At 38.3% G+C, this 19,116-nt stretch overlaps 1 protein-coding gene across 1 annotated transcript in view; it reads left to right on the top strand.

The window, feature by feature from the left end:
* The window catches only part of LOC149191475 (tRNA dimethylallyltransferase 2-like), a 201,033-nt gene that overhangs the window by 68,962 nt on the left and 112,955 nt on the right, over window positions 1-19,116 (top strand). The window lies entirely within an intron of this gene.

Here is a 19,116-nt window from a genome sequence, read left to right as displayed (position 1 = left end):
GTCTTCTAGTATACTACTATACACTCTTGTAGATAATATATGAAGTGGAGTCGCCACTCGGACAGGTAGTGAAACACGGAAAGGCTCGAAATAGAAAGAGCTAAAGACAAAAGGAAAAAAGAAATGAATGTCGAAGGGACCAAGGACAGAAAAAAAACTCTATCCCCGGCAATGGCGCCAAAAAATGTTGTCGCACAGATTGTCACGACAATGCTCAGACCGGGGCTGTCACCCTGATCCCCGATCTCTCTGTTTAAGCCTGTCTCCCGCGGCTAAGGGGGGTAGACCCTATGGGATAATGGATGACCAATTGGGGACCAATTGGGTTGGGAGACACTAGGGGCAATAAGCACTTAATTGATTTTATTGAGTTAATAGACCAGTGCCTTATGAAATGATTATTTGACAAATGCGGCAGAAATATGAAATCACTAACAACCGTTTACCATCAAATAACTCGATCAAATATTAACTTTTACCAAATTTAATAAATGCTCAATGGCTTAATGATACTCCAACAATTAAAATTTCGAAAGATAAATGCTTTAAACAACGTAATTTCAAATGCTAACCAGATATCACATTCATATAGCTAATCTTCAAAATGATCATTCAAGCATGTTAAAAATGAAATTCCCACATCAAAACTTTAGCCTCAGCAGGAAAGATATATCGCAAAGTTCAAACACGACGAAGCCTTGAGCCAAGACTTAATCTGGCAAAATATCCCAAAATATTTTTTTATATTTTTTAAACAAAACAAGACTAAGCCAACAGAAATCTAAATAAATAAAACTTAAATCTAAAGAAAAATCTAAACTATAAGATTTTTTTTTTTTTTTTCTTAGTTTAAATGGATCCTCGAACTTAGCCTTTGGAAAAATCACCTAGGACCTAGGACTAAGGACTTGTGAGGGGATTAAAACATTTTTTAACCCTCAAGACATTTTACATCATGACTTTTACAATTTTACATCTCAAGGGGGAAAACCCATTTGACATAGACCCTCATAGACCACCCAGTTCTGCAACACAACTATAATCTAGCAGATCAACGCACTAGGATTCCCCAAAGATTCTAATGACAAAATTCATTCCGGCTTCGGGGTTACGCTGAAAGAAAACTTTGCCGATCATGGATCGGTGAGACAAAAAGCCTTCCGGAACGTAAATTATCACTAGAAAATTAGGTCCACCTAGGTAATTTACATACATGACTCAGCTCTGCTAAGATTATTTACAATTTACACATGCAGACTGGGTTTACAACATAATACGATCAAGTCGATGATGATTGTCGAATGGCGCGGACACGTCAATCAAGCGCTACCCCTTTTGCGAAGAAAAAAAGGGGGGTACTTCTATGGGAAGTTGACACGTAGTGGTCAACATGTATTTCCCCTTCTAAGTGTTGAATTTGTAATATTTGATGTAAAAGTGTGTTTAGAAATATTTTTGGTGAATGGTTCCTCATAATTAGAACACCATTACCAAAATATTTTTTAGATACACTTAGAGGGTGGAAAATAATTAATCACCCCTTGAGTCTTTCTTATTTTTATTTCTGGCAAAAATAAAATAAAATTAGCTAGAAATTAGCCAAAAAATAAAATGAAGGGGAAATTAATTACCCTCCAAGTGGAAAATTCATAAAAAAAAATTACTTGAGGAAAAATTTCAAGTCAAAGATAAAATGCCTCATTTCCAAGGCAGAAGGACCCAATCCAAAAATTCATTGGGCCAAAGAAGACTATTTTCTAGCAAATCGATTTTTTTGGGCCAAGAAGTGAATTATTTTGTACAAGTGATGATAATTCTATTTTTTGGAGGTCCTCCATTGTCTGGAAGTCAAAGTTTGATCCCTCTAGCACAGTGAATAAGGAAGGTCGAAATTTTTTGGGGATTTGTGCCAGCTATTCAAGGGTTCGAATTTTTTCCTCCAAGATCAAGCCATGGATTGATGCAACTAGCGATTGTTTCCATTTGGATGGGTTATTCCTTCTCATTTTTTCTATATAAGGAAGCTCTCAAGCTCCTCTTGGTATGTTGATCTCACAAGATCGATTTTTTTTTTTTGTACTGAGCTAAGCTCTGCTAGAATTTCTGCATTAATAAAGACTTTGGGGTTTCAATTCAAGGTATTTCGCTCAATGATTCATGGTATGTGCTGAATGTGTTTAATGCTCTAATTTATGCTATCATTGAAGATTATTGTTTCATAGCTAGTGGTTGGACTATCTATTAGCACAGGTATCTTGCTTTAGGTTTTGGGCTAGAGTAAACACTTAGACGTTGGTGGATCTAGCAGGCATCTCTAGATCATTACCCTATTTGTGAGAATCGAACTCCTATGAAACTAATATCTATTTTTCAAGGTATAGAGATTTTTCAGGTGATTCAGCCCTTTGGGAAAGCCCGAGTTCATGGGCTTTAAGGTGATCACATTTGTTTGGAGCACGAGGTTATCTAACGAATCTACTTTGCAAAGTTTGGGTTTGTGCATTAAAATTTAAACTATTTCTATCAAATTATCTTGCAAAATCTATTCTTGGGCTATAAATGAATTATTTGCTAATTAGAGCTAATTTTTTCTTGTAGATTATTGTAAATATTTTGTAAATTATTTTTAACCCTTGTAAATTATTTTTCTCATTTGTAAATAATAATTTTGGGGTTTTATTTGAGAAATTTCTAGATCTTGTGTCTTGGGCTCTATTTATTCATCTTGCAGGTGCCAAAGGACTAAAATTTTCAAGACAAACTCAAGTGTGAAGGTCTTAGCCCTCACCTAGCCTAGACGGCTAGGGTTTGGAGGGGTATTCAGCCTGAAGAGGAGCTGTCCAGCCCAAAGAAGCAAGTCGTTTTCCTTTTGAGGGTTGATCTAGGGTCTGGAGACCAAGATCTACAAGACCCAAGTCCCATTTTTGCAATGTCTAGCTTCTTTGAGGAAGCTGCTAGACCTAGAGGGATTTTCTGCTGCTGCAACTACGGTTTTTCTTGAGCAATTTGATTTCTGAAGTTGTTTTGAAGGTGGATTCTCAAGGTTGAAGGCATTTTTCAAAGCTTGGAGTTTAGTTTGGCCTAGCCGGAGGGGCTAGAGGCCATTCTTGGCCTAGCTGCAGGGGCTAGAGGTCATTCTTGGCCTAGCCGCTGGGTTTAGAGGGCTAAAAGCCCTAGACGCAACCTCTTCTTAGCCTCCACAAGAGGGCGGTAGGCCTAATTAGGCCTCTAACCCTATGCCGCAGCCTTAAAAGGGCCTAAATTCATTTCTGCAAGTGATTTTAAGGACTAATACTTTGTCTTGCAGGCCAAAATTATCTTGGCAAGGGTTTATAGTGTTTTCTCATCATATTTGTCAATTTGTGGACTAACTTTGGTTTTGCAGGCTTCTCATTCATTGAAGAAGGGTTTCAAGGGCCAAAAATTCATTTGTTTAGCCATTCTAGCTCTTGGAGGCATAGCTGCTAGCCCTAAGGCCACTTCTAGGCCTGAACGCAAGATTAGAGGGCCTGCAAGTCCTAGCTGCATGCTCTGAAAGGGCTGATCAGTCATCAAACTTGCTTTACATGCTAACACATTTGAGTTGCAGGTCTCTACAAGGACAAATTTCCAAGTTTTGAGGGTCATACATCAAGTTTTGGGGCTTGCATTTGCCACATTTGTCAATTTGTGGACTAACTTTGGTTTCGCAGGCTTCTCATTCATTGAAGAAGGGTTTCAAGGGCCAAAAATTCATTTTTTAGCCATTCTAGCCCTTGGAGGCCTAGCCGGTAGCCCTAAGGCCACTTCGAGGTCTGACCACAAGCATTAGAGGGCCTGGAAGTCCTAGCTGCATGCTCTAAAAGGGCTGATCAGTCATCAAATTTGCTTTACATGCTAACACATTTGAGTTGCAGGTCTCTACAAGGACAAATTTCCAATTTTTGAGGGTCATTCATCAAGTTTTGGGGCTTGCGTTTGCCACATTTGCTCAACTAGGCTAGTCGTAGGCCTAGAAGGCCTAGATTTTCCCTAGCAGTGGGGTTTTGAGAGCATTTCCTTGGTTTCTAAGCTAATCATTGGTGGTTGAAGGTATTCAAAGGCTCAATCATTGCCAAGTCACTTCATTTGGTGCCTCAAGCTTGCCTCAACTTGGTAAACTTGCTAGTGAGGCAAGGCTTTAGGGCCTTAAGGGTTTGATCAAGCTGATCTATAACAGTGGCATAACCAAGTGATAATCCCTCTAAAGAAGCCTAAAAACAACTATCAATAAGCCTAATAATGATAAGAAGTAAAATCCATTACTTAAGGGCTTAAACATTATTGTGTTTGATGGTTTCTCTTGTCAATTTTGGGACTGCTTCACAAATATAGCTTGCTGATCTGATTTATTCAAGTCTGGTGCATTTTTCAAGTGATAACATTGTGGGAGATCCATTGGTGAATTAACCATATAAGTCTTGCATTAACTTGTCTATTGCATCTTGCATCATTGCATTGCCTCTTTCTAGCATCCATTGTTAATTAGATGCACTTGTTGGCTTCATATCACTGTTAGCAATCTCATCTCTCATTATTTTGCTATTATATTGTGCCTAATTGATTCATGATCTAAGTGGCAAAATAGGTGTTGTTCTCATCATTGTGATATAAAGTTGTTTCTTGTGCTTAATTGATAATCAAATTTTGACATAAGTAATACATTGAGAGCATCTAATAAATACCTTGAGTATTTGAAGTTGCTAGCCTTACTTCATTGAGATAAAGTGCTCCAATTTGTTCTTGTAAATAATTAACACATTAACAAGTTCTGATAATCTCTTGCTAATTGTGTGTCATTGTCTCTATTGTTTCATTGGGATATTTCATAAATGCTATAAGTACTTCATTTACTTGCTCTTGTTATCTCGTGTTGAATATCATTTGGATCTCAAGTTGATTTCTTGTTGAAGTACTTAATTCACTTAATAACCCTGTTGAAGCAATCACTCAAATCTTGCATTTCCATTCTAAGTTAGAAGTGCATTTATAAAATATACCTCCAAGCATAAGCTTGGTTGTAAGAAGATAGGACCACCTTCTCCAAACAATTTGAGGACTCTAGACCCTCATTCACAGTTAACATAGGTGACCTTGCAGTTCTCTTGCGGGCAATCCCTTGTAGGAATGAAGGCACCTAGGTGGTTACAATCTCATGATAGGTATCGTTAATAAGGCCATAGCCTCCTTCCTTCGGGATTCTCTCTACTACTTGCGTTCGAGACTAGTTCCAAAAGAATTGAAGAGAAGGACTCACTTAGATTAGGCATATAATTAAAAATAACCAAGAGCTTGCATTTCACATAGTTTTAGGTCCTGCACTTCATATAGGATAGAATTTGCATATTGTAGCAACTGTTCATCTGGTAACTTGGAAATTTAATCCTAATTGTGCAAGTAATTAATCTCCTAAGGCACTGGTCTCTAACTTAAAATATTAAGAAATCTAATCAAAGTGTGCTTGATAATCATACTTGCCTCTTAATTCCATCCAAGTTGCTAGGCCATTCAGTTGTGTCTCTTTGACTTGTTGATTCCCAACAAATCGTTCTTCATCTTATCCATAGGGACTACTCTCCTTAGTCTGTAGTTAGGAGACAACTTAAACGAAGAGGTTAGGGATCAGAGTGACTGCCCCTACCTTGAGCGTTGTGCAATTTGGTGTACAATTTGAGGGACAACAAGTCATTGACTTGTCAATATGAAACTAGAGTTGAGATTTCTTGACCAACTCCTGAGGCTCTCGGACCTCTAAGATATTGAGGCTTCCCCAGGTTGTTGAAACACAACTTGGAAACTTTGATCTTCTCACCAATGCAATAATGACATTGACCTTAAATAAGGATTTTGACAGAGGACTGGGTTAACTGATTGAGGTTTCTTGGATCTCCTGAGACTTGATTGAAATAGAACTGAGACATTTCTGAAACAAAGATTCTTTCATCATTGGAATGGAGACATACTGGAACAAGAATCGAGACACTCTTCGGCTTAATCCTTAATGCTCCTCTTGAGATAACCTTTGAGGTTCCTTCGGACACAAACTTTGAGGAATTCGATCCAAGGTATCTAAACAAATTGCAGACTGTGAGAAGTCATCCTCCTGAAGAGTTTCAAAGCACTTAATTTATTAAGGAGTCTCGACTTCCCAAAGTAGGTTAGATTTGAGACTTTCAGCCTAGATGAGACATACTTCTGAGGAGTCATGGTCTGGATTGACCCTTGATAGGGTAAGAGAATTCTTGGGTAAAGCTCTAATACATTTGCTTGATGAACATAGAATAAATTCAATAATCTAATGCAGATTGTAGACCAACCTTTCATTGGCTGAGACAACACTTGCAATTTCTTGAGGCTCCTATAACAGACTCTGAGATTAATCTTCCTTTAAACGAAGATCTCTTCCTGAGATTAGATTTGACCTCCTAAGGTTTTTGTCCTAGATAGACTGAGGATTTTGGCCCATAGGATCATAGAACATTTTGAAATTTGGATCACATATTCTGAGGCTTATTCAGGGCCGAAAATCTTGCAGGGCTGCCTTCATTACAAGACTAGAATTTTGACCTATTTAGAAAAACATGATTTGCTTTCCAGTAGAGAAGTTAGGGCACTCTCCATAATAGATTTTTGGATCTCCTGAGGTACTCGGTCTAATTTAAATTTGGTATCTCTTGTGGCTTGGATTAGGGCTTCTTTTTCTTCAAGATCAAGGCTGCTCTTTCACCCAAAGCTCTGAAATCATATTGATTTTTATATATATGTCTTGTACATTGATAATTTCTTTTGATGATTTTATTCCTTTACACATTCTTATCTATGATCTCACCATTAAGCAAATTACATAGAAGACATCAACATTATAACATTTAAGACATTAGGATCATAGAGAGACAACCACACAAAGAACACGAGAATTTACCCTGGGAAAACCCACTAAGGGAAAAACCCAGCCAACATTTTCCTTAGAGAATCAATGCAACAAGATACATCAAAGTCTTGGACAAACTAACCAGCATAGTAGCAGGATGACCATCCACCAAGTGCCAAGCCAACCCTCCAAAGTTGCCAAGACAAGATGCCTCAAATCTGTCCACAAGATCTCTGCAACAAGGTCTACTACATGTCTACAAGAGAGTTGAAATTCGGCTTGCAACTCAGCCTCAGACTTCGCACTATGCCACAAAAAATCATCCAGAACTCGACCTCCTTCATCTGCTAGAGCGAGTGTATTTCTTCCTTATGTTTTTCGGCCCTTATGCTCCTTGTTCTCATCGCTTATAATAGAGATATGCAGATGATCCGAAGTGCACTTTGAAAGGAGATTGAATGGGCTACTTATAACCTTCAAGTAATGCAAATGGGTTTCTCTTTGGGCAGGTCAACATGATGGCTTGGAGGGCCGACTTGGTCACTTGTGGAGGCAAAAATACAAATTTCAAATTTTCATTTTTCCGGCTCTTGACAAGGTCATGAAGAACATGCCTTGTAAAATTTTATTTTGAATACAAAATAAATATTTTTCTTTTTCTTGCAAGCACGAAGAACATGCTTCAAATATTTTTCTTTTTCTTACAAGCACGAAGAACATGCTTCAAATATTTTTCTTTTCTTTTATCACAAAAATATAATTTTATATTATTAGAAGTACAAATAAACATTATGAAGACCGACCATAGCTACAAAAATTCAACAATTTTCCCCTTCAAATTAGCTTATCATTCCAATGATGAAAGCTTACATGGTACCTCCATAGTCTGTTGTAACTTAGTTGTTATATGATGAGCAAAATACTACAAAACAGAGAAGTACAACCTAGGGAAATAGAAGTATGGCTTTGTTGAAGAAAGAAGGCATCAACTATTGTTTGACAACTATACAATGTTGTTGCTGTATGGATTCCCTCTTGTTGTTTGCTACAACAGATCCGCACTTTCTCCTCTCAGATGCACTTTCCTTCTCTTGGCCTCCACCTCTCTGATGTGTTGTCATGTGCGTTTCAACTTCTTTCATTTTGTCCTATTTATGCTTTGAGAGGGAGAGAACTAATTTCCTCAATCCTAGCAACTAATTTCTCATATCTTAGCAACTAATCTCCTTAATCCTAGCAACTACCTTATCTCAACAATGAGGTGTATGGCTAAGATTAGAACAAATTTAATTCACTAATATTCTATAATCTGTAGAATATTTCATTTAGATTTCTAAGACTGGAAGAATATAGAAAATTTGTTTATTTAAGTGAAATTACAAGATGATATTATTTTCCACTTTTACTAATTAGTCACTAGAAGTTGTCTCGAGCTACTTGCATGTTACACCTAGCTTGTGCAAGAAGCTCTTGCGAGAGCTATATTTCTCAACATGCATTTGGTTTTTTGAGTTTTCGGTTAAAACTAGCAAGATTAGCTTTTTGTTTATTCACTTTTAATGTCGAAACACAGGGAAACTATAGGGTTCTCTCTTTTTTTGTTCATTGGAATATCATCTAGAACAACGTTATTGAAACCAAACAGGACCAGTGGAACCGGCTGGTGCAACTGGTTTGACCCCCAAACAAGTCCAGTTAGAGGCTTGGAATTGGAAAAGGCTGGTTCGGTACAGAACCAGTCAGTTCCATACAATGCGACCAAAGATGTTCCAAATGCAATATTTTTTTATTATAAACGATTATTGAGTGGGGCACCCTAATATTCAAGTCTAGGGCCCTACTATTGCTATGCAATTAATGGCATTAAATTCTTAAAGTAAAAAGATGAAAATGAAAGATAAAGGAGAATGGAAGTAAAACTGACATTCCCTTTTATTTTTCATTTTATTCCTTTTACTTAAATTTTTAACATTACCATTAATTGTTTCATGATGTTTCAGAGTGGTTCCAACCTCATTGGATTTCATTTGGAGAAAGTAGAATTTTAGACCCCCCTTAGGATTGGGGGGGGGGAGATTGCAACGTTTCCATCGGATTTTAGGATTGGGGGGGTGGGGATTGCAACATTTCCATTGGATTTTGTTATGTATGAGGGTATGGAACTAACATTTAATCAAGAGCACCAAACCCTCTATGTACCTTGATGTTAGTGGCATTGATTGTTGAACTCCTCTGTCATGACCCTAGTAAAAATGCACCCATCACTCAAACAAAATCTTGACTTGACATGTTAAGATTTTTCTATCTTATTTTATTGCTTAGAGGGTGATATTGATGACAAAGATCCCAAAATAGGCAATTATTTTGATGATATGTAGGTATTTGTTGTAACATGATTTTTTTTGCATGCTAGAGGCCATCTAGAGCTTGTTTGTTGATGTATTTTTGGTTTAGAGATGGATTGTACTTGATGATATTTTGGTTATATGCACCCTTTCATGCTATATAAATGATTTTTTTGCATATTTGTGTATAAATGGTTTGGACTCATATGGATGTACACACTAACACACACACAGATATATATATATATATATATATATATATATAAGCTAAAATTTGAATGTTTTATGTATTTTTTGGTTGAGCAGTTTGTTTTACTGGTTCTGGTCCAATTCTGATTGGGTTCCCAAATCAATTCTCTGATAACATTGATCTAGAATCTAAAATATGCATGCAATTAGGGTTTTCCTGCATAAAAGACAGCAGTATTAGCTTGTTGTCATGCATTTTTTTTTACACAAATAGACTGTCCTAATCATCCTTGTGCATTGGTTTGCATGCCCATTTATATGTAGTATAAATATATGGATTTTGGTGTGTTCCTAGCAGTTTTTGAGGGATTTTTGCTAGCAGTCACAAACTCATTTAGCGCTGAACAGTAGGAACCAGTGTTGAAAATATCGGTAATATTGGCGAGGGTCCAGAAAACATCTTATCGGCAATATCGGCGAAAATATCGGAAAATATCGGCAAGCATAAAAAATGCATAATATATTCATTTTATTATTATTTTTAATTTTTCAGATTTTTAAACATATAAAGCAATAACAACATGAAATAAACACATTGGCACATAAATATGAAGAAAACGCTAATATATATGATGTCAAATAGAAATGATACATCAAAGGCGGTACCAAATCCTACTGATCCCTAATAATTGTCCATTTAAGGACTCAAATGTGGAGAACCAATACAAAATAACATCACATATATAAAAGTATCTCATCATCATGAGTTATATGTAGCAAAACAAATAAAACTAGCAGCTATCTATATGAAATCACTGCCCTCTCCCCCTTTTACGAGAAAACATGATGGGCTGTTTGCCAGGCCTGCCCCTAGTAGTAGAAGGCCCTGGCCCTGCCTCTGCACCTAATGTCAAATAATCTAAGTCACCTGACACGGGGATTCGGGACACGTAGGATTCGGGATTCGTGGTGTCGGATTCGGGACACGCTGACCCCCGGAACAGGACACGTTATATATTATTTTATATATATATATATATATATATATATATATATTTAAAAATATATATATATATATATATATTAAAAATTAGTTATTAGCATATTTCTTACACAAATTTTAATTAATGATACAAATTTATTGATTTCAAACATAGATCTTCATCTATAGCTATTAGCATGCATAGTACATACAAAATTCAAATAAATGTCAGTGGTACTGGTCACATAAATGATAAATCTATTAAAAATTTAAATCATGATTCATAATTCATAACTGAAAGACAACTTACAACTACAAGATAGTAAGGTAAACACACTGACAACTGTAGTTTTCTCATTAAGTCATCAAATCAAAATCTGTTACATAGGTAGTGTTGGTGCAATGCCAATGGCAAATAGAAATAGAAAATATAAAACAACTATAGGTATACAAGCCTCAAGGCATCAATCAGCATCAGAATCAGCATCACTGTCCCCATCATCATGGTCCCCACTGCTCTCCTCTGCATCCTCCTCCTCCCCTGTATCCATAGTCGCCTCTGCATCTGCTGGTATGGAGGTTGACCCCTCTAAGTTATCAAAACTAATAGGGTCTAGCACTGGATCACCGAGATCCATGTTGGCCAATGCCAACTCAACAGTGGTGTCCAGACCCATATCATCAGGAAAGACATCCCACATCTTTGTCTTTCCCCTCAACCACTCTTCCCTCTGCCTGTAAATAAGACGAAGGTTGGTGTGCACATACACCATTGTCTCTGCCTTGGACTGCTCAAGCCTGCTCTTCTTCACAGTATGCAAATTCCCATATGTGCTCCAATTCCTCTCGCAACAAGAGGATGAAGTCACCTGAGAGAGGAGCCTCATGGCTAACTGCTGAAGAGGAGGGCTTGTTGCCCCATGATTTGCCCACCAAGAGTAGGGCTTCTTAAGCCCCCTGTCTCTAATCACATCATAACCTCCAAATCGACCAGTGCCAGTGGAAAACTCTGCAAAGGCATCCTCCACCTCAGCAAGCAATGCACTATCCTGATAAATCCGCTTCAATGCCTCTTTCCTCCCCTGTGAGATTTCACCATCCATGTGAGGAGGGAATCTGCGGGAAGGTCCACCATTCAGCCACTCATGGCTGTAGTATTTGGGGTTCAATGAGTGAGCCAAACAATGTAAAGGTGTACAATTCTTGTCCCATCTGCGGACAAGAATATCATGTATGGTATCGCAGAAGGCCTCTGGTGATGTCTCATACTGGGGGCACTCACTCTGTAGAATAATGCTCCTCACAGACTCAATCATGGAATCCCATCCCTCATAAACCTCTCCTAGGATGGGTTTGTTTGTATCTGCAACTCGAAGCAAAGAGATGATAGGGTCCATGATCCGAATAATTAGATCTACCCTCTCCCACCAAGCATCATCTAGTACCGTGTCCTTCACTCTTTTAGAGGCTGCCTGATCTGTCTTTCTCCAAAAAGACCAAAACTCAGAAATAACCATGGACCCAAGAGCAGTCTTGACCTCCCTCAACCTCTTCAACATCATGAATGAAGATGCAAACCGTGTATCAGCAATCTTCAACAATGATAGATTGCTGTACTCCTTGTAGATAGTGAGGGCATTTGTATGATTTTGCACAAAGTTACGGATATGTCTTGCATCCTCAATAATGCTTCCAATCCAAAGCACATCAGAAGCAATGGATTTCAGTGCTAAGTTCAATGAATGGACAATGCAAGGTGTCCAAAACACTTGTGAATATTTAGCTTCCACAATCATGCCAGCCGCCTTGCAAACAGGTGCATTATCTGTAATGATTTGCACACAAGAATCAACACCTACCTCTTCAACAACTCTAATAAATAACTCACCCATAAATTGTGCATCCTTGTATTCGCCAAGTGTATCCACTGCTTTCAGGAAAACTGGACCATTCAAGGAAGACACCATGAAGTTGATGATTGGGTGTCGTGCTGGATCTGTCCATCCATCAGAAACAATGCTAACCCCAGATGTTGGCCATGATGCCATAATAGGCTTGAGCATTTTTTGCACCTCTTTTTTTGCCTTCGTCAACAATGTGGTTCTCAGCTTTTCTGACCCAGGAGGCACATACCCTGCTGGAGCCCCTTGAGTTAGAGCTCGGCACATCTCAACAAATAAAGGTGAACGTGCAACATTAAATGATATGAAGTTTTGATAGAAGAAGAAGGCAATGGTGAGATCAAGCTCTTCCCGTCTCTCTTTTTGGAAAATCCTGTCCATTGGACCAAGTGATCTTCTTTTTAATGCTTGTCCCCCAGTAGAAGTAGAACTCTCAAATGGAAATTTGGTGGTGGCTTTCCTCAAAAATGGAAGGGGGTCTTCATTCTTGCCCTTGGGTGCTTTTGATTTTGAAGCTAGTGCCACATGTTCCATACCAACATTGGCCTCCTTTTCCAATTCTTTTCTCTTTTGTGAAGTAATAACTTTACAAGATCCAATCCCACAACCAGGTATAGCCAACAAATGTGATTTCACACGGTAATATGTGCTTTTGAAAGAAATGTTACAAAAGTTGCATTTCCATTGCACATTGCCTCCTCCCTTTCCCTTGTTGTTTGGCCCATCCTCTCTTGTGACATATTTCCACAATGGATATTTTTCATTGTCTTTAAGTCCTCTTCCCTCAACATTACTTGCAGCAGACTCTGATGATATTGGGGGAGGAAGGGCATCTCTACCCATGACATTCTTGCCCTTCCTTGCTGCCTTTGATTGAGCCATGTTACCTCAACCTGTAAAAAAAATGAACAAACTGCTGTAAAAATTTAAAAATGCAAAAGAAATGAACAAGAATCAAGTTCAACACTAATATATATATTAATATCACTATATCAGTGGCCACTATCCATAATATCTTAAATATTTTATACTATATCAGTGGCCACTGGCCATGCATCAATTTGGTATTGGTTTGAATAGGTGCGCATTTAGGATTTGGTCTAGGCATACAAGCTAAACATAAGGAACATGGAAAGCCTTTCTGGTGGCTAAGAACAGAAGTACGTGGTTCTTGAATGCCTTGGAGCTGTAGATTTCTATCTGCAAAAGTTGTTGCTGAGTATGGTATGAGGTCCAACATTAATATGCTTAGGCAAACTGGTGTTTTGAATGTGGTATACTACTACAGCTGAATGTAAAACAAGGCTTTAAAAAAAGAAAGAAAAAACAAAACAGATAGATGGGAAAATGAACAGGGTAGGACATCTAAGACAAATGATACATAGCAGAAATGATGCAGAGTCAATGAGTTCACCCCTCTGTATATCCTCCTTACTATCCATTATAAAAACTTTGTACTTTTATGGTCTCATGCTGAATGATAATCAGTTTCGATATCCTGTAGGAAACCCTGCTGATTGAATGCGATATAACGTCTGCGTCCTCAAAACCATAGAGATTTTAGGCAAGAAGGAAGTTAGTAATGTCAACAGAGGCTCTATATACAGACAATGCTGAAGCCTGAGAATCTGAGATTGATATCAGTGTATCACGGAAATTGTGACTATGTCAAGAATCAAAGCAAATGGGCTTTTAATAGCTAAAGCATGACAAAACGTGCTAACTTGATGCTCATTCACAGCTTTCATGGTGGCGATTGAAGGTTGTAACCAGAGGTTTTATTCTTTTTATATTAGAAAATAGAAACTTATGCTATAGTCATCATACAAAATCTGTTCTGCACAGCCACGTGATTTTGAATAAACCGTGCCTTACCTGAAGTTCTGGACGTTGGGTGGACTGTGGACTTGGGCGGTCCGCTCCTCGCTGCAACAAAGCAATGATGCAATCCTTTGCGGCTTTGCCAAATACCTTGCAGAATGACTGAATCCTTTGCCGTCAACTGAGAGAGACACGCCCCCTTTTAAGTTTTAACCTAGCAGCAGTTCCGAAAACGAATCCGCAAACCAGGACTCGACAGAAAAATCGAGACACGATTTCGAAATTCGGGCACGCTACTGGACACGACGTGCCACAAGAGGACACGACGAGTCCTGCAATCCTGACACGAGTCTGGACAGAATCGTGTCCGATTCGACCGATTCGCGATTCGTCCAGGGTTTTGGACGAATCCGGTTTCATAGCAAATAATGAGTGCTAGGTATGGAGCTGTTCTCTCCTATATCTATAGCAGATGGTGTTGATGTTGATGCTCCCACAGTGTCTTCCTCCTCCTCCTCCTGCTCCTTCGAGTGCTGCTCTTCCTCCGAGTCCTCCTCCTCTTGCTGCCCTTGTTCTAATGGATCATCTGGCTCTAACCATGAAGGTGACTCCTCCAAGATGGGCTCCTCAGACTCCACCCTCCACTGAGACAGTACATCAATATTGTCTAAGGAAATGGCATCTGGATCCATTGGTGCTTTTATTTTCCTCACTTGGAGTCGGATGTTGTAATGCACATACACTAGATCATTGAGGTGTGCGAACTCCAACCTGTAAGAGTGTCAAAAAAAACTAATGAGTCTTGACTCTTGACTCTTGACACTTGAAGGTCATAAATTAAAAATTACAAAAAGTATAATTGCTCAATTGAACGCTGGATCTCAAAGTTATACCTGTTGCGTTTTTTTGTGTGTATTTTCTCAAATACACTCCAATTGCACTCACACCCTAAAGAGCTACATGTTTGACTCAAGATTCTTATGGCCAATTTCTGCAAATTTGGTGCCCTTGCACCATAGCTTCACCACCAAATATTTACAACAAAATAAAGAAATAAAAAATTCAAAAACTTAAAACATAATTAAACTTCGAAATAAAAGTTACATAATTGAATTTAAAAAAAATAGAATTATAAGTAAGGAAATTCTAAATTGAAAATTCTAATTTATAGTGAGTGATGACTTGTCACTTACGTGGCATGAAGAGGGTCCTTTCCCTAATAGCATCATCAAAGCCAAATAGGCCAACACAATCCCAATAAAACTGTATCTCGCGATTGATTTTGCTACGAAGCTCAGGATCAGGTACCATCCTATGAATACAGGAATGGAGCCCTTCCATCACCTCACCATCAAAATCAAAGCCGCATTTATATGAAAATGCGGGGTTGAGGAAGAGTGCTGTTGTATGAATGGGTCGATGAAGCATCCCTATCCGCCGACTATCAATCACATCCCATAACATCATATGCTTATCAAGGCCAGCAGAACCCTTATCTGCGTAATAAGAACGAATGGCCTCCTTGGCCCTATCCATGGCCTCATACAAATAAGCCATTGCAGGCTTCTCCCCATCTACCAATCTGAGAACCTTTACTATAGGTTCACTAACTGAGCATGCTTCTTCTACTCCACAATCAACGTCTCAGAGTACACCATTTTTGCAATCGCTTTCCCGTCTTGTCTCCTGCTGTACCTACAATTACGCCAGTCATTAGACACAAACTTTTGCTTCAACTCGAACTGACATCGAAGCAAAGACTGAAGAGTAATAAAGTTTGTAGCAAAACGTGTGATCGCAGGACGCCACAACTCCTTGTTTCTAGTGAACTTCCTCATGAGGCTAAGAACAAAAGCATGGTTATAAATAAACTTGGGGACGCTCCTAGCCATATCAACCACCTCCTTGATGAAGGAGAGTTTCCCCATATCCTCAAGCAACAAATCGAGACATTGTGCTGCACACGGAGTCCAGAGCAATGTGCAATGCCTCTCCATAAGCATCTTGCCGGCAGACACATAATTAGCTGCATTGTCTGTTATGACTTGCACCACATTCTGCACACCAATCTCCCGAATGAACCCATCTAACAACTCACATATCGTTGCTGCATCTTTGATATGTTCTGATGCATCCATTGATTTAATAAACATGGTACCTTTAAGACAATGTACCAAGAAATTTAGAAGGGTCCTACCCTTCCTATTTGTCCAACAATCAGACATCATTGTGCATCCAGTAACTTCCCATGTTTTTTTCAACTTCGCCAATCTAGACTTGATGTCCTGCTTTTCTGCTTGAAGAATTGGCCCCCGCAACTCCTCATATGTAGCACTTTTGTACCTTGGGCCCACAACAGCAATAGCATCACACATTGGATGCCAAAATGGATTGGTTTTGGTGATGCTGAGAGGTAAGTCCCTCCAAAAAAGACACCTCCCCATGACTCTATTTGCTTCTTGCTTCTCCTTTTTTAACAAGTGATTTTACGCCAGGTTGTGATCCATGTCTTGTTCGTGGAACAAAAAATGATGACCTCGCACTAGCAGTAGCAGGTGATGTTGTGGAGCCCCTCCCACTACCCTCAACATCAAAATCAGGAGAAGATATCCTGAAAGATCTACCTACACGTTCAACCTTGTTTCTTTCTGTCTCTTCCTTCTTTCTGTCTTTTTCATCAATTGCTTCAAGAGCTTTTTGTATAAGCTCCGGACTAGAAACTGTACAAATCCCAACATCATGTCCAGTGAGTCTAGCCAGATGGTATTTCAATCGTGTAACCCCTCCTGTCATCTTGGTCCCACACAATTTGCATGTAAGATATGCCCGATTTGTCCCACCATCAGGCTCCCCATACTCCCAAAATGGGTCCAAGGCTTTTGGCATATTTGAATTTTGTAGTGAGCTAACTCAAACCTAGGGCACCAAAAAAAAAATTGGAATTAATAAGTAATAACCACCTCATTTTACAAAATAATTTTTTTGCTACATTATTTGCAATGTGAATTCAATGAAAAACCATAAATGACAATAAGAGGGTGCATTTGAAAGTTAAAAAAAAAATGGAGTTTGCTGTCCAAATATGGAGAAAACCCTTGCATTTGCTCATGGGCATGAAAATCATAGCAAATGGAAAAAAAAAACAAGCAAAATGTTTGTAGGCAAATAGGCAAGCAAGAATAATCCTAAAACTATCAAAAAATTCATTAACATAGGGGTTTATTTGAACATACATGTTAATGGAAGAAATGAAATTGTCTCACTGTTCTTCAATCTTAGATCAACAAAATCTTCGTTGTTGGTGGCGATAATGGCTATTCAACACTCAAATCCTCCTTGGCAGCAAGCACATAGCTCTCCCCTTCCTTCTCCAGCAATCAGAAATGAAAATGAATGAAAAAAAACAAAATCGGCCTTTTCTAGCCACGGCGGCATTTTTTTGTGCCTGGGCGATATTTTGCATCGTAGCGCGATATTTTCCCGAGATATCGCCGATATTTCGGAAATATCGCGATATTTTCGGGGAGACAAAATATCGCGATATTTCCTCAGCGATATCTCGTCTCCCCGAAAATATCGCAATATTTGCGAATATCGGCGATATCTCGGCGATATTGTCAACATTGGTAAGAATTATTATTGCCCATTTTAGGCATACACTTGGTGATTTTAGCATTTACATTTTTTTTTGATTTGCGTGCTTTCTGCCTGGTTAATTGCTATTTTATATCTGATTTATTTCTGACCAGTGGTTTTGTTTATTGGTTTGAGGTAATAGCTATCCTTTATTCATTAGTTGCTACCATAGACTATTTAGGGAAGCACCTTGTGGTTGGAAAAGCACCATCCTGAAGTGAGACAGGCACTGAGTGAGGTGACATTAGCTCTGCACCTACTAGTTATCTGGACTGCTCCATTATTTAGAGGAAGGAATTTTTGGGTCCTATCAGGACCTTGCTCCTTAGTAGGGGTTTGCTGACCACTACTAGTGGTTTCAGATGAGATGAGCCTCATCAACTTGTTGAAACTTCTTTCATTTTCCTTAATGACTTAAGTAATTTTATTAGAATAATGTCACTTTTTCACACAAAACCTAATTAGTTTGTGCATAATATGCAGGGCTCTAACATTCAGAATAATTACAATTTGATTTTTTTTTTTTGTTTGTTGGCTGACCCATGAGGTTTGAATCTGGAACCACATGGGACATAACTCCTCATTATCAAGACCATCGCTGATCGAGCTATCCCTCGTGGGCAATTACAATTTAAAATTTCAAAGTAGCATTTGGGAAGGGATTGTTTTAGTATGTACTATATTAAATATAAACACACTTCATAACCACCAAAGTTGTGGGCTGTTCGAAGTGTCAAGATAGACCTAAGGAGATTTATGGTTGCAGAACCAATGACAATGGTTAAAAGGATATACTTTGTAGAATCATTGTGGTAAGTCCAAATATACCTGAAGATATTTATAGTTGCAAAACCAATGACCATGGTTAAGAGGATATACTTTGTAGAATCATTGTGTAGTAATACTTACCACACATACATTAAAGTGTCAACATTAAAACATTTTGTGATTATGACACAACTTAGGTCAAGGATCAGGCGTGCCCAATGAAGACGCTAGCAGTTAATGTCTTTTATGAATATTGGAATTTTGTCCACCTTTTGAAAGAGCATCTTAATGGTAAAATAAGGCAAAGTGCCAATATGATCAATATTATGGTAAAATAAAGCAAAGGCTGATATGATCAAAAGAGAGTGGAAGGATAATTTCGTGGTTATTATTGGATAATATAATATTCAAGGACAAAGCTCCTTTATAAGGGGAGCATGTTATATACTAAAATTTGTTTTTAGGAAAATACTAAATTAACATATGCTCTATACTATAGATCAAATTGCAAATATATGAGAGGACTGAATATCGTTGTAATCATCATTGCTTATTTTGGTATGTTCCTTCCACTTGGTGTGGTAA

Source organism: Pinus tabuliformis, chromosome 2_2, assembly GCF_031772625.1.
Source record: "Pinus tabuliformis cultivar Carrire ecotype Pingquan chromosome 2_2, CPIR1, whole genome shotgun sequence".
NCBI lineage: Eukaryota > Viridiplantae > Streptophyta > Pinopsida > Pinales > Pinaceae > Pinus > Pinus tabuliformis.
This window is presented reverse-complemented; position numbering and strand designations above follow the sequence as displayed.